At 47.1% G+C, this 22,803-nt stretch overlaps 1 long non-coding RNA gene across 1 annotated transcript; it reads left to right on the top strand.

The window, feature by feature from the left end:
* The first annotated feature begins 1,129 nt into the window (after nt 1–1,129).
* On the top strand, nt 1,130–20,589 carry LOC147362064 (uncharacterized). The gene is made up of 2 exons (XR_015137751.1): nt 1,130–1,345; nt 12,567–20,589. It is a non-coding gene; the product is annotated as an uncharacterized LOC147362064 (long non-coding RNA).
* The last annotated feature ends 2,214 nt before the right edge of the window (nt 20,590–22,803 follow it).

Below are 22,803 nucleotides of genomic sequence, written 5' to 3'. Positions count from 1 at the left end.
TGTATCTCTTAAAATCTGAAGATTCACCGAAAAAACCAGTAACACAGACGGAATGTCTCTGTCTCGCTATTTAACATTTTTTTTCCTTTGAGACTGATCTACTATGCACTTAATTACCAATAATTGCCCACCAGGTATGAGATTATAAGAAGTAAATGTCAATAATTAGCAATCGTGTGAGACAGTTTAATTTTTTCCTTCGGAGAGATTTATTTCTAACTGTCTCTGTGGTGCGTAGCCTTTGAAATATTAGATAATGGATTTTTATTGATTTTTAGCTGAACACGGAAGAGGTATGAAATACATTTCCATAACTTTGATGGTCAGGAGACTCAGAGTATATTGATTGGATTGATGTAATACATGGGTTTGTTTAGAATATTCACGTCAGGAGAAGAGAAAGCATGTTTCGGCAGATAGATGCCAGGCTCCGCCCCAGAGGAGGAGGAAGACGAGGGGGAGCAGAGGATGAAGGCGGGGCGGGGGTGTTCGGGATCTGATGGCAGGCGTCAGCCTGACTGACTGTGTGTTTCAAAGACCCGCTCATCATGCCCACTGCGCTGTGCTTCTGGGCACCCAGAGTGCATCACACAAACGCTCTGTAACCTTAGCCTCCCCCTCTTTAAGTGACTGAGGCCAGGAAGCAGCAATTGCCTCTTAATGCGTTTGTGGGAAGAGAGCTTAGGAAAGCATAAGACAAAGCTCTGAGCCTGACGGCAATGCGGCCGGGGAGGCTGTCTCATCAGCATCACTTTCAGAGAAACGGTCTTCCAAGTGAGGTGCCAGAGGGGTCCCAGGGGCCGAGTTCTGGTCCACATCTTCCTTTCTTCCCCAGAGACACCTGAACAGTTCATTCAGAGGTGAATGGGGCGGGCCAAAAGTGCGGTGTTGAAACATTTATCAGAGAGACAGTTTGGGCTGGATCGGTCAGGCCTTTAGTTGTTCAGTCGTGGAGTCGCGTCTGACTCTGCGACCCCATGGACTGTAGCCCACCAGGCTCCTCTGCCCATGGGATATTCCAGGCAAGAATACTGGAGTGGGTTGCTATGCCCTCCTCCAGGGGTCTTCCCGACCCCGGGATCGAACCTGCATCTCCGGCATTGCAGGCAGATTCTTTACCGCTAACCCCACCTGGGGAGCCCACAGGTTTTAGACGTGTGACTCTATGTTCTGTTTCGCTGTGTCCTGTCTGATCTTATCTCAATATGATGATTCCAGGCTCACGCATGATTCGTTTGTGAATCTTTTCTAGGAAAATGCACTTTCCCACAACTTCCAGAGGCACTGAGTAATAATGGATTTCAGTGTTGCCGAGCTCCTTGAAGATCAAGTGCAACCCCTGAAGGTGGGTAAAGTGAGGTTCAGGGCGTCTCCGAGGTGTCTCTTGATACTTGCTGGCAGAACGGTTTCCCTTCAGTGTCGTTAAGTGCCGTCCCTTCCATGGGGTGTACAACCCCTCGAGGCTCTCTGGAGTCAGTCTGTTGTTCTCTGTCTCTGTGCTGAGTAACCCTGGAAGGCCAAGCCACAAGATTCTGTGCGGAGATTCGGAAAAAAGAGAAAACATCGTGGGACGTGTATGCTATCCTTAAAGCCTCCGCTTTAGCTCTGAGTCGCCTGCTTTGATGACTTATCTTTATTTTCTCAGAATGATGTTTATTCTTTCCAAAGCCTTTAGGAGATAATAAAATAAGGATGGAAATAATAAGAATATATTTAGAAACCTAAAGTGACCCAGTATCATCAGGGTTTAGTCATTTCAGAGGAACATATCCAAGAAATTCAGCCCAGAATTAAACTTGGGGAATAAAAATAATATCTTAAACATTTGTGGTAGACCAGGGCAGAGAGTATGATTGTTAAGATGACTCTTCTAAGGAAACTATCCCTGCATTGCATTGAATATCTTATTGTTGTTTCTCTTTATTCTCTCAGTCGCGTCCAACTTTTGCAACCCCATGGACTGTAGCCTACCAGGCTCCTCTGTCCATGGGATTCTCCAGGCAAGAATACTGGAGTGGGTTGCCATTCCCTTCTCCATGGGAATCTTCCCAACCAAGGGATGGAACCCACATCTCCTGCATTGCAGGCGGGTTCTTTCCTGCTGAACCCCCAGGGGACCCCTTGAGGGATTCTCGTGACCACTATTTCCCACGGCATAAAGGAGGCGATGCAGGTATAATGTGGTGATTGAATGAAAGACCTACCTGCTGACCTGTACACTAAGTGGAGTGGCCCTGATGGATTTAACCAAATCAAATTTGAAAACACACAAAAAAATCTGTTGGAGTCCTTCCCTTTGCCTTCCTTCGGTTTTCCTGTGTCAGGAGGGGGAAAAAAATCAGTAGATCCAAGGGCTCAGGATCGGATGCTCACTGCCTGCCCCTCCCCTGCCGTGGCTGCGTGCACGTTGCCATCTGGCCTCTCTGTTTGCTTTGCAATTTCCTATCGTTCATCATCGATTCCTTGTTTATGTGACTTCGCCTCTCATCGGACGATGATCCATACCTTTGGAAGCTGTCTGTGGCTTTCTATCTGAGCTGACTTGAGTAAACAATCAGAAAACAAATTGCCGCCTAATATTGTCTCAAGATGAACCGAGGATTAATGTCTGGAAAGACGGTTCTGTGCACAGCGTGTCAGGGTTGTCATCCCCACTGTTGTTTGTAGAAATGTATGAGCCCTTCACGCCAAGATGATGCTCTAGGCGGTGGGAATAAATTACTCGGAACCTGTTGTCCTTTCTACCGGGACGACGTGTGCACTTGTTTGTTTTTCTGCCCTGTGGTTGCAGCGGTGGCCCGTTTCCAGGGGGGTTTCCTCTCCCATTGCTGGCTGCTCCTTGGTTTCGGCCCTTACTCCATCTTCTTACAGCGTGGTTCCACCTGTGTGCTCCGCATGAGTTTATTTTTCCACTAGCTGTTTCATGGTAACGTTATTTCAAGATGTTTCACCATACCCTCGTCTTTCTTTTCCTTGCTTGTGCATGCGTGCTCAGTCGCTTCAGTCATGTCTGACTTTGCAACCCTATGGACTGTAGCCTGCCAGGCTCTTCTATCCATGGGATTCTCCAGGCAAGAATACTGGAGCATGTTGCCACGCCCTCCTCCAGGGGATCTTCCCAACCCAGGGATCGAACTCAGATCTCTTACGTCTGCCTTGGCAGGTGGGTTCTTTACCACTGACGCCGCCTGGGAACAGTGTTTTTAATTGCCCTAGGGGCACCTTCCATGGTGCCTGCAATAGTCCTGGCTTCCTACCTGTTGCCTTACTGTCATTACCAATGGTCTTCCCTTTCACACTGAAAAGGGAAAATGTTGAAATGAAAATTATAGTGGGGGTTTCTCTCCCCCCCGGATCATGATGTCTCTCAGATTTTATAACCATCTTCTGAGGATCTTTCTTCCAGGTAAAGACTGATTTGATAGGTACTTAATTTGGATCCACCATTCCCTGCCATGAATGAAATCATAAAATGGGGCCAAGCTCTGAACCTAAGACTAAGTCAGTCCTAACGGGTGATTCTAAATGACAGACAGGGCGGGAGAAACATTTTCGAGCCTGCTAAACCTTTCTAGTCTTTGCTGTTGACTCAGAAGCTGCTAATGGTTCTGGGCTTGGCAGCGTGATCACTGGTAGTGAGCATGTAGCGATCACTTTATTTTCCTCTTTCCCCCAACACGTCTATTATATTTGCACAGACTGTGCACCAAACACTGCTCTTAGCATAAAGCTGTATCCATGAGGGTATCAGATAAACCCCCTACTGTTTATTCAGAGGGATGGAAGTAGAGTCACAAAATGACAGGTTCAGTAATTAAATCTTGAAACAACAACAAAAAAAATCAGATACTATTAAGGCTTGGGAAAAAAAAAAGTGATATGATAGAAGCTGAAAGCCGCCGTGGAGCATAGCTAAGGATGAGAGACCCAGGAAAGGTCCTCAGAAACTGAGGTGGCATTTAAGAAGAGAACCAAATGGTCCATCCCCTTACTTTTGGCTGGACAGGGCTCACCCATCGTCCACTCCATTTTTCAGACTTCCCTTTGGCTAGCTGTGGTGTGTGAATAAGTTCTAGCCAATAGTTTATAAGATGAAGCATCGTGTGCAGCTTATGGAATGCAGCCTTAATGTGAGGCATGAGCGTCACTGTTTATCTCTTCCGTTTCCTTATTCTGCTGCTTAGAGTGGAGCCTTAGCTCCCGGAGTTCGAGCAGCCATCATGCACAGCGTGGTAGAGCCCAGTGCGGAGTCTGATCAGAGGAAGGTCCTAAAAGGACCCCGGCTCCCTGGTTCTTCCAGATATCTCTCTGGCTCTCTTCAGCTCTGCACTGTGCTGCGCTTAGTCATTCAGTCAGGTCCCACTCTTTACGGCCCCATGGACTGTAGCCCGCCAAGCTCCTCTGTCTGTGGAAATCTCCAAAGAAGAATACTGGAGTTGGTAGCCTATCCCTTCTCCAGAGGAACTTCCTGACCCAGGAATCAAACCAGGGTCTCCTGCATTGCAGGTGAGTTCTTTACCAGCTAAGCCTCCCAGGAAGCCCCTTGTTCAGCTCTTGATGCTTTAAATAAGAAATTGATGGTATTAAGCCACTGGCATTTCAACTTTTCTGCCACACTCAGTTGTGTCTGATTAAAACAAGCGCTAACAGCCCCAAATGCAGAATGCTCCCGCAATGCATCATGTCACGCAGGCCGGCAACTCAGAGGAGATCGTCTGGGGTCGGAGACTTGGAGCTGAGCTCAGGAGAGGATTCTGGTGGGGTGGGCTGGGGGCAGCAGTATTTTGAAGACTCTAAGACAGGAGAGCATGCACATCGTCAAAAAGCCCAAAACTGCGGCTCGAGCAGAGGAAACCCGTGTTTAGCAGGAGCCTGGAGAAGCCGGCAGGGCCAGATTATCTGTGACCTTGGAGGCCATGGAGCAAATGTTGGTCTTCATTCTAAAATAAAATGGGAAGCTATTTCAGAGTTGTATGCAGGTATTTTGATGATCAGATTGGGGTGTTTGAAATATCACACTTATTGCTGTAGGAGAACTTATTGGACTTGAACAAGGATGGGTAGAAGAAGACCATCTAGGGAGTTAGTTGGGTCACATTTGGTCCAGGGGTGGGAGGAGGGGCCAGGAGGTGGCGTGGGAAGGTCAGCAAGAGGGTGGGGCTTCTGGCTTCATCTGGATTTCCCCTGGATGGGAATGACCTTCTCTGCTCCCTGCACATCTCCGTCTGTAGCGTGCCTACTGTCTCCTTTCCATCTTTGCATTTTCTCTCCCACCCAGCAGAGTGCCTTGCTCACAGTAGGTTCTCAATGCATATTTACTGATTTAGTTAAAGGGCGGGTGAATAAAGCACGGTTGTGTAATTCTTCCCAAAGAAACCCAAGGGTGCTCACAGATCGCGCTGCAAAGCTCCTCGGAGACGTTTTTCTTGCTGGCTCTGTCAATGCTGGTCACTATGGCGGCGTCATCTGGAAGCGTGGGTCTGATGTTGCAAACCCCTTTGCCTATGAAAACACCTCGTGTTGCAGGGCTATCAGCATGAGCAACAAGGATGGTGCAATCCTGGCGCTTTGGCAAATGGAATTTCTGAAGGAAAAAAAAAAGTACAACTTTAACCCACTTGCTCTTTTGCAACCGTGTAGCAATATCTGTAGGAGGCCAGTGGCTTTTCTCCCTTGGTAATAATGTAGGTTGAAGTAACAAGGTTTGAGTAACAAATGATTTTGCTCTGTCTGGTTAATTATTATGGGTGGTTTATCCCTGGATTGAATGCTCTTTGCAAGTATCAAGAAATGAAAATGGGAACAGAAAACCATCCTGTATTCCGAGAATTGCTAGGGGCTGGGTGAATCAAATGTTCCATCTGTAACAATGTCGTTCCTGGGCAGTGCCCGCCTTCAGGGTGAGACATCCCAATGACAGGAGCTCAGGACAAGACAGGGCCAAGTTCAGAACGGCCTCCCGTGTGATGTCAGTGTGACCCACCCAACAGAGGTAAAGGAGGGTGTGAAGACCACTGCCCAGGGGTGCTGCAAACTGTGTCCTCACAAGGACTCAGAAGGAGCCCACTTTTAGGGGCTCCTTCAGCACCCATCAGCAAGTTCACGACAGAGAAAAGTCAGTGACCCCGCTAAACGCTCACAGATCAGATCAGATCAGATCAGTCGCTCAGTCATGTCCGACTCTTTGCGACCCCATGAATTGCAGCACACCAGGCTTCCCTGTCCAACACCAACTCCCGGAGTTCACTGAGACTCACGTCCATCAACTCAGTGATGCCATCCAGCCATCTCATCCTCTGTCATCCCCTTCTCCTCTTGCCTCCAATCCCTCCCAGCATCAGAATCTTTTCCAATGAGTCAACTCTTCGCATGAGGTGGCCAAAGTACTGGAGTTTCAGCTTTAGCATCATTCCTTCCAAAGAAATCCCAGGGCTGATCTCCTTCAGAATGGACTGGTTGGATCTCCTTGCAGTCCAAGGGACTCTCAAGAGTCTTCTCCAACACCACAGTTCTAAAGCATCAATTCTTCGGCGCTCAGCTTTCTTCACAGTCCAACTCTCACATTCATACATGACCACTGGAAAAACCATAGCCTTGACTAGACAAAACTTTGTTGGCAAAGTAATGTCTCTGCTTTTTAATATGCTATCTAGGTTGGTCATAACTTTCCTTCCAAGGAGTAAGCGTCTTTTAATTTCATGGCTGCAGTCACCATCTGCAGTGATTTTGGAGCCCAGAAAAATAAAGTCTGACACTGTTTCCACTGTTTCCCCATCTATTTCCCATGAAGTGATGGGACCAGACGCCATGATCTTAGTTTTCTGAATGCTGAGCTTTAAGCCAACTTTTTCACTCTCCACTTTCACTTTCATCAAGAGGCTTTTTAGTTCCTCTTCACTTTCTGCCATAAGGGTGGTGTCATCTGCATATCTGAGGTTATTGATATTTCTCCCGGCAATCTTGATTCCAGCTTGTGTTTCTTCCAGTCCAGTGTTTCTCATGATGTACTCTGCATAGAAGTTAAATAAACAGGGTGACAATATACAGCCTTGACGAACTCCTTTTCCTATTTGGAACCAGTCTGTTGTTCCATGTCCAGTTCTAACTGTTGCTTCCTGACCTGCACATAGGTTTCTTAAGAGGCAGGTCAGGTGGTCTGGTATTCCCATCTATTGAAGAATTTTCCACAGTTTATTGTGATCCACACAGTCAAAGGCTTTGGCATAGTCAATAAATCAGAAATAGATGTTTTTCTGGGACTCTCTTGCTTTTTCCATGATCCAGTGGATGTTGGCAATTTGATCTCTGGTTCCTCTGCCTTTTCTAAACGCTCACAGTGACCCTGAAAGAGGCAGACATTGCAGAGCCCCAAGGGTCAAAGACACCCACCAGAGGCCCAGAGCAACCTGGAGGGGCGGTGTTTCCTCCCAGCCGGCCACTTGGTTTTCTGCTGCTGCTGCTGCTGCTAAGTCGCTTCAGTCACAGCTGACTCTGTGTGACCCCATAGATGGCAGCCCACCAGGCTCCCCCATCCCTGGGATTCTCCAGGCAAGAACACTGGAGTGGGTTGCCATTTCTTTCCCCAATGCGTGAAAGTGAAAAGTGAAAGTGAAGTCGCTCAGTCGTGTATGACTCTTAGCAACCCCATGGACTGCATCCCACCAGGCTCCTCTGTTCACGGGATTTTCCAGGCAAGAGTACTGGAGTGGGGTGCCATTGCCTTCTCTGACTTTGTTTTCTACTTACACATAATTGGTGACAGCTCATCAGGAATCACTCTGACTTCAGTACTTCCTGGAACCAGGTAAAATGCACGAGTTAAGAAGAAAATGCACAAATGTATGTGCTCTCTCTCTTTTTCACACATACATGTACACACGTACACAGCTTATCCCCAATCCATAAATTTTGGAAAGTCACAACTGCCTGAATCATGCAGTGTCCAGCTATTAATCAGCAAATTTAAATAACCAAGAACATCAGAAGAATTGTCATCCAGTGAGATGAATAACCTCTGAAAGACAATCGCTCCGTTTGGAGGCTGTATTACGGTGTTTTTTTCACTGCATGCTTGCTTTTGTCCTAAATCTCATCTTGTGAATGTCAGAATCCGTCCTTTGTGCTTTAAAAAAGAATGTGTGACTAAGCAGATGTAGTTTCCTGTTTTTTTGGTCACAAATTTTATTTTAATTACAAATGGCCTATGAACTCACTGCAGAAAACGTAGACAACACGCAAGAATAAGATTACTGGAGATGCTGTTTTGAAGACTTTGTTTCAATTCTGGGCTTTCTGAAATGTGCACCTGAGGACTGGCTGAGATAACAGTGCACTTTGACTGCATACGTGTCAGGCGTTATTGTGATATTGTACCGGCATCGACTCAGCTGTTTATCCAATTCTGCGTGACTTTGAACTTTCTTATTATGCCTTTCAGACACAGTTCTGTATATTCTTTTCTATATCTTTAAAAATTCTTAGTAAACATAATTTTTAACGCCTGTGCCTTTTATGGGGTAGATGTATCAGGGCAGGTTTATGTCATGCAAACAAGTAATGTTTCCAATTTTCCATTAATTTGAATAATGTAAACATTGTAATTTACTATAACTGTATCACAATTATTATTCTGATGAAAAATCACAAGTTATTTTTTATATAAATCCTCAAATGTGTTTCTGATTGTGGAATTAAAATCGATTCCCAGAAGCAAAATGCTGGCTCAAAGGCTTGGAATATTTTCTATATATAGTATTTTTACAAGGGAATTTTCACAGCAGAAGGTATTTCAGTTTGACCAGATTGGCTAAAGTGCAAGGCCTGAATATCAGTTAATTATTCAGTTTCTCCCCAAACAGGGGAAGTGGGTGTTTGGAGCCCCTGGTCGGCTGGATATTTGCTTCTAATCCTGTTCTGCTTTTATTCAAATTCCCTAAGGAAAGTCGAAAAGAGCACACACAGTGCTCAGTGTCCCAGTGATTTCTGATGACTGGGGGCAAGGGGGCCCAGGCTTCCTTTATCAGCCCCCAGGTGCTGCCTCGGGGGCTTGTTTGTCAGAAAGGCATCCTGCTGGGCGGGGCCTCGTGGGGGCCTGGACGGGATGTCTCGGAGCAGGGCTTGGGTGTCTGGTGCCCAGTCAGCCCTGCCTCACCCTCTATGCAAGAGGACAGGGTTTCCAGGTCCGCCCCCACTCAGAGCACACTGGCACCAGCAGCGTTGGTCAGGACCCGGAGAGCATCTCAGAGTCATCGGCGCCTTTGAAGCCTCATCTGCGCCTTCCACTGAGAGAGACCAGATTCGGGGTCCACGTGGAAAGCCGCCGGCTTCCTACACTGCTGACGCCATCGTCCTTTTCTGCCGCTCTTCCTTGAAAGTCAGGACCGTGCTTAAAATAGAAATGAGTGAACTTAATATAGATGCAGCCTAACCGAGAGAGTCTTCACGCAGGAACCAAAACAGAGGAGATGAGAGGGATGTTCATACGGAGAAACCAGTTTGTTCACTGTATCCCACGTCACGGCTGACGAAAGCCTCCCAAGACGTGGAGTAAAATCGAGACTGCACCCCTGGAACGTGAATCGAGCACCTACAATGGCAACGAAGGAGAAAGTGGCTCTGTGATTCACAGAGTGTGGCGGGACCTAGGTCAGCTCTGGAAACTTTACTCCGAGCTGATCATTAAGTGATAGACGTGCTGGCGAGATTTTGGATGTGGTGAACTATTTTACACATTCGGTGATTGATTGAGACGGTGCACATCAAAACTCAACTCATTCTATGAGAAGAAAAACGCAGATGTGATTTTAATAGATTCATTGGCACGTGATCAGCAGTCATAAAATGCACATATTTAAAGTGTGCAGCTTGCTAAGATCTGGCCTGTGCGCACACCGGTCACCACCCCCTGCCCCCCAAGTGAAGGTGATGTGGGTCCATCCAAAGCTTCCTCGTCATCCTGTGTCATTCCTTCCTACCCGATCCCCCAGCCTCCTGCCTCAGCAAGTACTGTTCAGTGCTCCGACCCTATTGATTAAATTGTTGGAATGTTATAGAAAGGACCAAAAGTAGCCATTCATCCACTGCTTTAAGAGTAAATAATACCCTACACAACACGTGTTTAAACAATAAGGATCAATGATGCTACAGAAAACCCATCAATCATCTTGGCCACCGGAGAAGCCAAAGTCCGCGTGATTGCTCCATGCAACATCGCAGTGTTACAAACTCATGAACCGGAATTTCCCAACCCTGTCAGGACTTCTTGACTCTTACTGGAACTTAGTGACCATTGTGTTTAGCTATTCTCAGACCATTATTATAATAACCTTCTAGATTCTTTCTGATGTTCCAGCTGGTTTTAGAAAAGGCAGAGGAACGAGAGATCAAATTGCCAACATCCGCTGGATCGTCGAAAAAGCAAGAGAGTTCCAGAAAACATGTATTTCTGCTTTATTGACTTTGCCAAAGCCTTTGACTGTGTGGATCACAATAAACTGTGGAAAATTCTGAAAGAGATGGGAATACCAGACCACCTGACCTGCCCCTTGAGAAATTTGTATGCAGGTCAGGAAGCAACAGTTAGAACTGGACATGGAACAACAGACTGGTTCCAAACAGGAAAAGGAGTACGTCAAGGCTGTATATTGTCACCCTGCTTATTTAACTTATGTGCAGAGTATATCATGAGAAACGCTGGACTGGAAGAAACACAAGCTGGAATCAAGATTGCCAGGAGAAATATCAATAACCTTAGATATGCAGATGACACCACCCTTATGGCAGAAAGTGAAGAGGAACTAAAAAGCCTCTTGATGAAAGTGAAAGTGCAGAGTGAAAAGTTGGCTTCAAGCTCAACACTCAGAAAATGAAGATCATGGCATCCGGTCCCATCACTTCATGGGAAATAGATGGGGAAATAGTGGAAACAGTGTCAGACTTTATTTTTTGGGCTCCAAAATCACTGCAGATGGTGACTGCAGCCATGAAATTAAAAGACGCTTACTCCTTGGAAGAAAAGTTATGACCAACCTAGATAGCATATTCAAAAGCAGAGACATTACTTTGCCAACAAAGGTTTGTCTAGTCAAGGCTATGGTTTTTCCAGTGGTCATGTATGAATGTAAGAGTTGGACTGTGAAGAAGGCTGAGCGCCGAAGAATTGATGCTTTAGAACTGTGGTGTTGGAGAAGACTCTTGAGAGTCCCTTGGACTGCAAGGAGATCCAACCAGTCCATTCTGAAGGAGATCAGCCCTGGGATTTCTTTGGAAGGAATGATGCTGAAGCTGAAACTCCAGTACTTTGTCCACCTGATGCAAAGAGTTGACTCATTGGAAAAGACTCTGATGCTGGGAAGGATTGGGGGCAAGAGGAGAAGGGGACGACAGAGGATGAGATGGCTGGATGGCATCACTGACTCGAAGGACATGAGTCTGGGTGAACTCCGGGAGTTGGTGATGAACAGGGAAGCCTGGTGTGCTGCAATTCATGGGGTCGCAAAGAGTCGGACACGACTAAGTGACTGAAATGAACTGAACTGAACTGAGATTCTTTCTAGGGATGTACTTTAAATTCACCAACCTGCCCTTTGCCTTAAGGGAATCTGCGTTTCCCTGGAGGGGTTTGAAATGCTTTTGTTTTCTGTCATCTTTCCTTCTGCTCTCTGTTTTTCCAAGATCAAGAATAAGCCCCAGCGATCACACTTACAGAAGTTCTCTGGCCCCTGAGACTTCATTGTGGGAGCTCACAGCTTGTCTCCCTGCTTCTCTCCTGCTTCTTCTCTCCCTGCGTCTCTCGAACTAGAGACATTGGGTCTCTAGTCTTCTGATGCATCTCTGAGCCACTGGGCTCCTGTTGGTCTCAGCATGCCATTATTTCCAAGATTATCCTCAGGACAGAAAAAGAGGGAGAAAGAAAGAGAGAAACGAAGGAAGAAGCGAGGGGGAAGGGAGGGAGGGAGGGAGGGAGGGAGAGCTGCCGTGCTGAGTACTTGACGGCATCGCCTCATTGGCAGGTCCTGCTCATCTCTCACTGGCCAGGGGCCACTCTGAGGCACAAGAGTCTGGGCCTGGCTTTCCAGACTCTCAAACACATCCTTTAAATCCCTTCCAGCTCTTCTCAGCCATGTTATTCTTTTCCTGCATTTTCTCCTTTTAATGGACCCCTTAATCAGCTCTGCATTCTCAGCAGCTCTCCATGTAATTGTTCCTCACTAAAAGGTTTCCACTCTCCACAGCTCTACCCTGCAGTCCATGGCCGTGACCTAGAACTTTCAGCAGCATTCCAGCCTCTTTCTACTCACGCCCAGGCCCTTTGTCTCTGTCTTATCTTGTCCCTGAAAAAATAGCAGTTTGGGTTGGGGTTACTCCGGCTCAGCTGGGGGTGGGCAGCGGGAGTCCTGCAGGACGGGGGAGAGGGGTCTGGCGCTGTGAGCATCCGGGGCGGAAGAAGGGGTTTTCTGTCGCTGGCGCCACTCCCTTTCCAGCTCAGGGGCTAGTTTTCAGTTTACAGAGGGAAACGCTGAACAAAGGCCGCATTCCTTAAAGCCCGCGTGTATTCCTCGCCACAGCCACCCAGGCACTCGGGGACCCCACGCAAACGTGCAGTGGCCTCTGGAGAGGAACTCGTGGTGAAATTCAAGAAACAGCAGCAACAGAAACAAGAACAGAAGCACCACCGGCTGGCAGAGCCTGAAGCCCCAAATCCCAAGGTTCTTCTGCATTTTGAGACCTTCTTCAACAACACGGACACTCTGCTTGGTGAGTCGGTAAGAACGCTCGCTCTTAGGCACAGTGAATCCCTGTCTTTGTCAGGTAGGGGGGCTGACATGGCAGAGAAAGGCCGTGATCTGAATTTCTCCAACCAGGTGAAACCTAACAAGCACGTGGCTGGGGTCAATGTTGGGTGAACACCCAGGATTACCGGACAGATGTTAGCCTCCACCTGGCTGGGTGCTCACAGAATCCCCTTTATCCCCCGAAGAATTGCTAAAACCAGCAATTAGGAACAGTAAACGCCAGTACTTTGCCTTGAGGGGACTGGGAGCTTCAGGGCAAAATATCTAAGATGTGAAATCTGTCATTAAACAGAGCCTTGGTCTTAAATGTCCACAACCCTCTCCTTGCCCAACAACTTCTTTCTGAATTTCGCTGCCTCTGTTTAACAGTTTGTTTTCTTAAGGAGTAAGCTCTGTAAGCAACCAATTGTTTTCATTCCTGTGTTGTTTTTCCAGCTCTCTTAATTGGGATAAATGAACATATGGCTTGACTTTTAACCTAATTTTCCTTGTGCTTAAACCAAAACAGTATACCATTATTTGTGTGTGTTCTGTGCACTGGTTTATTATCAATTCCAAGGACCTTACCAGTATGACCTGGGAGATTCTACAAAATGCGAAAAATTGCTCTCACCCTTTGCCATACCTAAAATCAATGGTAAAATGAAGATAAAATGGAATCTGATATGCCAGACAGTACTATCTTTACGGAAAGACTGCTTGCACTGGTATTTTGGACAAAGAGAGTTTACTAAGTATCTTTTGCTGAAAACTTTTCGTAGTACAGTGGATAATGGTTATGTTATTCATGGTGGTTAAGCTCTGTAGTCACCATGAACACAAGATTAGTGAATTTCAGGAAAACTCAGGAACCATCATTCCTGTAGAAAATAGTTCCTGCAAACTTCTGCTATGACATTTTCACCAGCCAACCGATTCATACCTTTGTTTTATGTACGTTTCTGTTTAGAGGTATCTTATTTAACAGATATGGATGGTTCAATAATGATAAGGTTGAACTCATGGTCAACCGCCTTATAACTCAGTCCCAAACAAAGCTGAACTAGCAAAGGTTTTCTCCACAAGGCTTGTCTCAGCCTTCTCACGCTTAGGGAGAGCAGACAGCACTCCGGTGCCACACTTGAGAGCCATTTTAAGCAGCAAAATCACCCAAAAAAGCACATGACGTGGAAAATGTGTCACTAACTGCCGTAAAAGGACCCCAGTCTCCAGTCTGAGGGCTGGGGCAGGAAGGCAGCTCAGTTCAGTTCAATCTCTCAGTTGCGACCCCATGGACCCCATGGACTGCAGCACACCAGGCTTCCCTGTCCATCACCAACTTCCGGAGTTCACTCAGACTCACGTCCATCAAGTCGGTGATGCCATCCAACCATCTCATCCTCTGTCGTCCCCTTCTCCTCCCGCCTTCAATCTTTCCCAGCATCAGAGTCTTTTCCAATGAGTCAGTTCTTTGCATCAGGTGGACAAAGTATCAGTTTCAGCCTCAGCATCAATCCTTCCGATGAACACCCAGGACTGATCTCCTTCAGGATGGACTGGTTGGATCTCCTTGCAGCCCAAGGGACCCTCAGGAGTCTCCTCCGACTCCGCAGTTCAGAAAAGGCAGGCTGTCCCTGTGTGTCCTCACCTGGGAACATGCCCACCGGGCCCACTTCAGAGTTTTTCAACTACATCCATGTCCTTGAGTGAGTAAGTAGCACAGTGTTGATCTGGGGGTTACAGAGAAATGTAATGAGTTGATTTGCAAATACAGAATCCATGGCCAATGAGGACCAGCTGTACTTCTGGAAGAATCTCTGAAGGCATCTCTATTCTTCCTGTCCTAATATATTTTTTGCCAATACTGATTATCTCACTTTCAACTATTCTAGCCTTCCTGACTTAACTTTCTCTTCTTAAAAAATTTTGTGGAACTAAAAAAAAATTTTTTTTTTCTGGTTCCTTATTCTCCACACCCAGCCTCCAATTCAGAATGATTGCACTTTGGTTGTCTGTGTAAACAATGATGGGAAAGGACACTCAGAGGTTGCAGTGAGTGTGCCCCCCCCCCCCCCCCGCTTGCATCCCCACACCTCGACATCCCCCAGCTCACCCCAAATACAGGTGTAGACGTGCTGGAGGCTGGCTGAGTCTTTTTGTCCGCGGACACTCTCTGTCCAGAGGAATATGCTAGATCCCCAGAGGGCAGAGCAGGCGCATGCGAAGGCACGTGCGAAGGCCCGTGCGAAGCGATCAGACACCCAGCTCCTCACCCCTCGGTGGGAGGATTCTGGGGCATCTCCCTAGCAGCCCTTGGCCCCCCTGGCCCCAGGGCTCACCTGCACCCTTCCATCTCCTCATGACACCCTGTGGATTGCCTCTCTCATTAACTCGACCCAGGGACTGAACCCATCTCAGGCATTGAAATGCCAGGGCTCCTGCACTGCAGGCAGATTCTTTCAGATCCACCAGGGAAGCTCTCTCATTAACAACCTTTATTCAAATCCTTAATGCAGGTTCTAATGCAGGTTCCTTAATGCAATGCCCTTAAGGTAACTCATACTAAGGTGGAAACACTTTTGGGGTGGGGTGGGAATCCTAAGGAAAGATTTGCATTTCTGTAAGATGGTTTGAGCTGAGAGACACCAGAGGGCCCAGAGGAGAGGCTGCCCTCTGACCTGGCCTCAGCTCCCCCAAGACCCTGGCCTCTGTTCCCACTGCCAAGCTCCCCAGTGCCCTTGGAAGTTTCCTGGGCTGCTCTCACAGATCCCTGCCAACCGGTGCAGGTAAGGCCGGGAGAGGCTTTCTTTCACCACGTGGGCGGCCAGGAGCCTGGAGTACAGGAGCTGGCAGGGTCGTGAAGGCTCTGAAGGCCTGTCCCTTGGGCTCCGGGCTGGCCAGCAGTCTTGGGTGTCCCCTGGGCCGTGGACACATCACTCCAGGGTCTGTGTCATGTCAGTGTCCACATCTTTGCCCTTCTTCCTATAAAGACACCAGGTGTTGGATTCGGGCCCATCCTAGGACCTCATCCTATCTGCATTCTGCCTGCAAATCTGTTTCCAAATGAGGTCACGTGTACAGAGGGTTGGGACGTGAGCACACCTTCCGAGGACGCCCTTCAACTCAGAACCGTGCCCGATGCCCTTGACTATGAAATGCAGGCGTTGGGCGAACAAGTCATCTCTGAGTTCCACTCTAAATTGTGTAGTTGCACGATTTAGGCGTCAACGATAAGTGTTGCTAGCACTTTCATGGCTATTGTTTTTCTTCTCTTTACTCTCTCACTTTCCCATTATAACCACAGTAGAAATCAGACTGTTGTTGTTTAGTCGCTAAGTCGTGTCCGACTCTTGCGACCCCATGGACTGTAGCCCGCCAGGCTCCTCTGTCCATGGAATTTTCCAGGCAAGAATCCTGGAGTGGATTGCCACTCCCTTCTCCAGGGGATCTTCCCGGCTGGAACCAGAGTCCCCTGTATTGGCAGGCAGATTCTTTACCTCTGAGCCACCAGGGAAGCCCAGATATCATATTGCTACTGCTACTGCTAAGTCGCTTCAGTCGTGTCTGACTCTGTGCGACCCCATAGATGGCAGCCTATCAGGCTCCCCCGTCCCTGGGATTCTCCAGGCAAGAACACTGGAGTGGTTTGCCATTGCCTTCTCCAATGCATGAAAGTGAAAAGTGAAAGTAAAGTCGCTCAGTCGTGTCTGACTCTTAGCGACCCCATGGACTGCAGCCTACCAGACTCCTCCGTCCATGGGATTTTCCAGGCAAGAGTACTGGAGTGGGGTGCCATTGCCTTCTCTAAGATATCATATTACAGTTCCTCTAAAAAGAAATACACATATCACCTCACATTAAAATATAGAAAAAATAAAGCATACATCAAATTGACATCTCTTCCAATAATTACATTCTCAACTCTAAGCGTTTAACTTTCTAATTCAACCTCAGATACTCACTGAACATTTATAAAACATTTTGAAAGCACTGGGTGAAGGTAACTATTAGTCATGACACAGATTTCCTGAAGGACCATTATGTTACTTCTGATCCCCCGCTCAGGTACAACGTGTTACAAAGTTAATGTCAGAATGTTATCTGCCCAGGACTCCAGTGGGTTTGCAAGGATCAGGGTGCCTTCCCCACAGTTTAACTGCTCCTGCCAGGGAAGCGATGAATAGAACCGACTGTATTTTATTTTTCTCTAAGCTGTAGTGTGTTTTCTGCACGTCGGGGGACGGGAAACGAGAACAACAGGTATGAATCACATCATTAATCCCAGGGAGCAAAGTCTGAGCGAGTCTGCTCTCCTGGAAGGCTGGTTTTTCTTTTTTTTCAGTCTGATTGTTTATTTTGTGAGATTTTTACTTTTTAAAAAGATGCTCTGTTTACGCTATAGCCGCCAATGGAAATAAAAACAAATTATCCTTGGAAGGAGGTAGGAAGCGTTTGTAGTGCTGTGCAGTGGGGCCCCGGCTGTGTCCACTGCGAGGAGAGATGACACCTGGCCCAAGGGGCTGAGGGAAGCCACGTGGCCACCGAGCCCCACCCGTGATGTCTCCCGAGTCTGGGGATGGGAAGTCACGTGTGGTGTCATTTTCAGCTCCAAAGGAAGCCAGATGCTCCCAGATCGATATCGCACTCCAGTGTCAAAGAGGTCTTGTGATCTTACCAGGCATCTTTAACCAAAGAGAACAGCAAAACTTTTATTCCATGGGACCTGGCAGGAGCCTCCAAGGTCTCTTCCCTTTTCTCAGTCAAAGGGGTGAATCTAGGCTGAGCAGGTGATGGGATTCCTTTTTTTTTTTTTAATAGTTTTATTTATTTATTGCATTTATTTTGGGCTGCGCTGGGTCTTCGCCGCTGCATGGCTATTCTTTAGTTGCCACGAGCGAGGGCACCTCTCTGCTGCAGAGGGGGCTTCTCACTGTGATGGCTTCTCTTGGTGCGGCTCCCAGGCTCTGGATCACAGGCTCAGTAGCTGTGGTACAGTTTCTGTGAGTTCTTCCTGGGTCAGGCATCTGACCTCCGTCTCCTGCATTGGCAGGTGGGTTCTTTACCACTGAGCCACCAATGAAACCCCTGGGGTTCTTAGATATTTGGAAACCTCCTTCAGCTGGAAGCCAGGATGGCCACTTTGATCTGATTATACTGTTTGTTGGGGTCACGTGGAGAATGAGCAGACAGCAGCAGTAACCCTCCTGGCCTCTTCCGACTTGAATGGAGAGTCAAGCGGTTGGTATGTCCACGTGCTGATGAAGAAGCTGGTCAGTATCCTGCTCACAAGCTGTCTTCTCAAGATGAACAGTTACATACGAGGAGTCTCAATGCACGATGAACGCGACTCTCACCTTCAGAAGTTACCCAGGCAAAGTCAGGTAGAGAATTGAGGTGATCTGCTCTGAAAGGAAAAGGGGAAATTGGCTTCACTTTTCTTTCTGCATGAACAGCATAGTGGGCCTAATTTTTCACTTCACACTGTGGTCGCATAGGAAGGTGGACACTGCCAACAGGAAGCCTTCCAGGCTTTCATTCATATTTTTCCCAAGTGCCTCCACCATCAGACCATATTAGTGTTTTGTGGGCACATGCAATATGACTGGAGCATTGTAAGAGCCTTCTCCGGTCCCTCCAGTGTCATTTTCTACAGGGATTTCCACAGGTGGCAGAATATGGTCTTATTGCCACATGCCCAGAAAGTGAGGAAGTGGCCACGTTTTGCACACCATACATTTTAAGAGCTGGATGTTAAATGACGTCCCTGAGGTCACCCCAGGGCAAGAACGGTGGATAATGTTTGCTTAGTCTCCAGACTCACTGCTCACCCAACTGCCCACATGGGGAACCCCAAAAGCCGTGGTTTTAACTCGACTAGATTCAGACAGAGGGTATCTGGCTCCCCGATCGCTGGGCCCAAAGTCAACAAGACACATGCCTTTCTCTGGCAATTGGAAACTTTTCAGTCTCTTGCATCAGGTTCCTTAACATGTATCACCTCATCACTCAGCTGCGCTGGGGACTTGTCCAGGTGAGAACACATTCAGAAGGGCAATGGTGTGCTGGGACCCCGGTTCTCAGCCTCACTTTGCAGGTCTCACCACCCAGCACAGAAGACCCTTATCAACACGTTTCCATTTTTCTTGCAAAGAGGGTTTTCGGTAAGAGAAAACACGGCGGTGAGGAGATACCCCTCGTCCAAGGTAAGGAGCAGCGGCTGCACTTTGCTGGAGCAGCCGTGAAGAGATACCCCACGTCCACGGTAAGAGAAACCCAAGTAAGACAATAGGTGTTGCAAGAGGGCATCAGAGGGCAGACACACTGAAACCATACTCACAGGAAACTAGTCAATCTAATCACACTAGGACCACAGCCTTGTCTAATTCAATGAAACTAAGCCATGCCCGTGGGGCAACCCAAGATGGGCGGGTCATGGTGGAGAGATCTGACAGAATGTGGTCCACTGGAGAAGGGAATGGCAAACCACTTCAGTATTCTTGCCTTGAGAACCCCATGAACAGTATGAAAAGGCAAAATGATAGGATACTGAAAGAGAAACTCCCCAGGTCAGTAGGTGCCCAATATGCTACTGGAGATCAGTGGAGAAATAACTCCAGAAAGAATGAAGGGATGGAGCCAAAGCAAAAACAATACCCAGTTGTGGATGTGACTGGTGATAGAAGCAAGGTCCGATGCTGTAAAGAGCAATATTGCATAGGAACCTGGAATGTCAGGTCCATGAATCAAGGCAAATTGGAAGTGGTCAGACAAAAGATGGCAAGAGTGAATGTCAACATTCTAGGAATCAATGAATTAAAATGGGCTGGAATGGGTGAATTTAACTCAGATGACCATTATATCTACTACTGTGGGCAGGAATCCCTCAGAAGAAATGGAGTAGCCATCATGGTCAACAAAAGAGTCCGAAATGCAGTACTTGGATGCAATCTCAAAAATAACAGAATGATCTCTGTTCGTTTCCAAGGCAAACCATTCAATATCACAGTAATCCAAGTCTATGCCCCAACCAGTAACGCTGAAGAAGCTGAAGTTGAATGGTTCTATGAAGACCTACAAGACCTTTTAGAACTAACACCCAAAAAAGATGTCCTTTTCATTATAGGGGACTGGAATGCAAAAGTAGGAAGTCAAGAAACACCTGGAGTAACAGGCAAATTTGGCCTTGGAATACAGAATGAAGCAGGGCAAAGACTAATAGAGTTTTGCCAAGAAAATGCACTGGTCATAGCAAACACCCTCTTCCAACAACACAAGAGAAGTCTCTATACATGGACATCACCAGATGGTCAACACCAAAATCAGATTAATTATATTCTTTGCAGCCAAAGATGGAGAAGCTCTATACAGTCAACAAAAACAAGACCAGGAGCTGACTGTGGCTCAGATCATGAACTCCTTATTGCCAAATTCAGACTTAAATTGACGAAAGTAGGGAAAACCACTAGACCATTCAGGTATGACCTAAATCAAATCCCTTATGATCATACAGTGGAAGTGAGAATTAGATTTAAGGGACTACATCTGATAGATAGAGTACCTGATGAACTATGGACTGAGGTTCGTGACATTGTACAGGGGACAGGGATCAAGACCATCCCCAAGGAATAGAAATGCGAAAAAGCTAAATGGCTGTCTGGGGAGGCCTTACAAATAGCTGTGAAAAGAAGAGAAGCAAAAAGCAAAGGAGAAAAGAAAAGATATAAGCATCTGAATGCAGAGTTCCAAAGAATAGCAAGAAGAGATAAGAAAGCCTTCCTCAGCCATCAATGTAAAGAAATAGAGGAAAACAACAGAATGGGAAAGACTACAGACCTCTTCAAGAAAATTAGAGATACCAAGGGAACATTTCATGCAAAGATGGCCTCGATAAAGGACAGAAATGATATGGACCTAAGAGAAGCAGAAGGTATTAAGAAGAGGTGGCAAGAATACACAGAAGAACTGTACAAAAAAGATCTTCACAACCCAGATAATCATGATGGTGTGATCACTGACCTAAAGCCAGACATCCTGGAATGTGAAGTCAAGTGGGCCTTAGAAAGCATCACTACGAACAAAGCTAGTGGAGGTGATGGAATTCCAGTGGAGCTATTTCAAATCCTGAAAGATGATGCTGTGAAAGTGCTGCACTCAATATGCCAGCAAATTTGGAAACCTCAGCAGTGGCCACAGGACTGGAAAAGGTCAGTTTTCATTCCAATCCCAAAGAAAGGCAATGCCAAAGAATGCTCAAACTACCGCACAATTGCACTCATCTCACACGCTAGTAAAGTAATGCTCAAAATTCTCCAAGCCAGGCTTCAGCAATATGTGAACCGTGAACTTCCTGATGTTCAAGCTGGTTTTAGAAAAGGCAGAGGAACCAGAGATCAAATTGCCAACATCTGCTGGATCATGGAAAAAGCAAGAGAGTTCCAGAAAAACATCTATTTCTGCTTTATTGACTATGCCAAAGCCTTTGACTGTGTGGATCACAATAAACTGTGGAAAATCCTGAAAGAGATGGGAATACCAGACCACCTGACCTGCCTCTTAAGAAATTTGTACGCAGGTCAGGAAGCAACAGTTAGAACGACATGGAGCAACAGACTGGTTCCAAATAGGAAAAGGAGTACGTCAAGGCTGTATATTATCACCCTGCTATTTAACTTATATGAAGAATACATCATGAGAAATGCTGGGCTGGAAGAAGCACAAGCTGGAATCAAGATTGCTGGGAGAAATATCAATAACCTCAGATATGCAGATGACACCACCCTTATGGCAGAAAGTGAAGAGGAACTAAAAAGCCTCTTGATGAAAGTGAAAGAGGAGAGTGAAACAGTTGGCTTAAAGCTCAACATTCAGAAAACGAAGATCATGGCATCCGGTCCCATCACTTCATGGGAAATAGATGGGGAAACAGTGGAAACAGTGTCAGACTTTATTTTTCTGGGCTCCAAAAGCACTGCAGCCATGACTGTAGCCATGAAATTAAAAGATGCTTACTCCTTGGAAGGAAAGTTATGACCAACCTAGATAGCATATTGAAAAGCAGAGACATTACTTTGCCAACAAAGATCCATCTAATCAAGGCTATGGTTTTTCCAGTGCTCACGTATGGATGTGAGAGTTGGACTGTGAAGAAGGCTGAGCACTGAAGAACTGATGCTTTTGAACTGTGGTGTTGGAGAAGATTCTTGAGAGTCCCTTGGACTGCAAGGAGATCCAACCAGTCCATTCTGAAGGAGATCAGCCCTGGGATTTCTTTGGAAGGAATGATGCTAAAGCTGAAACTCCAGTACTTTGTCCACCTCATTGGAAGAGTTGACTCATTGGAAAAGACTCTGATGCTGGGAGGGATTGGGGGCAGGAGGAGAAGGGGATGACAGAGGATGAGATGGCTGGATGGCATCACTGACTCGATGGAGGTGAGTCTGAGTGAACTCTGGGAGTTGGTGATGAACAGGGAGGCCTGGCGTGCTGAGATTCATGGGGTCTCAAAGAGTCAGACACGACTGAGCGACTGAACTGAACTGAACTGAATAAGAAATAACGATGCATTCTTCAAGTCCAGCTTTGGGTCCTGCAAGCCTTCCATCTGGGACTGGAAAACGGGCTGACCTCCAGCACCTGCTCTTAAATGTCACGGAGCCCGGAGCTCCGTTGAACGGATACACCCAGGACGTAAACGGGGTGCCCAGTGTGCGGGTTTGAATCCCCCAAATCTGGAGGTTCATTGTTCCCAGATTCTCGTATCATGTCGTGTGCGCAGTGAGCGTTTCTTCAGAGCCCTTAAACGTTCACTAATCAGACAACGTGTTCTCGCCGCGCTCTCCAGTTCAGCTCACACCTGCGGCAGGCATGTGGTGCCGAAGGAAGGCATCCAGGACACTCCTGATGTGCACGGAGCGGAGAGAGGTGCTCGCCCCGTGGCCCCAGTGCCTGCGGAGACTTTGCAGGAGCACGAGGGGAGCCCCGTGCAGAGAGGGAGAGAGCCACACGCAGCTGCGGAGCTCCGGAGAGGGCC

The sequence above is a fragment of the Bos grunniens genome, chromosome 12, assembly GCF_055505025.1.
Source record: "Bos grunniens cultivar Pamir isolate PY7600 chromosome 12, Bosgru_T2T1.0, whole genome shotgun sequence".
Classification (NCBI taxonomy): Eukaryota; Metazoa; Chordata; class Mammalia; order Artiodactyla; family Bovidae; genus Bos; species Bos grunniens.
This window is presented reverse-complemented; position numbering and strand designations above follow the sequence as displayed.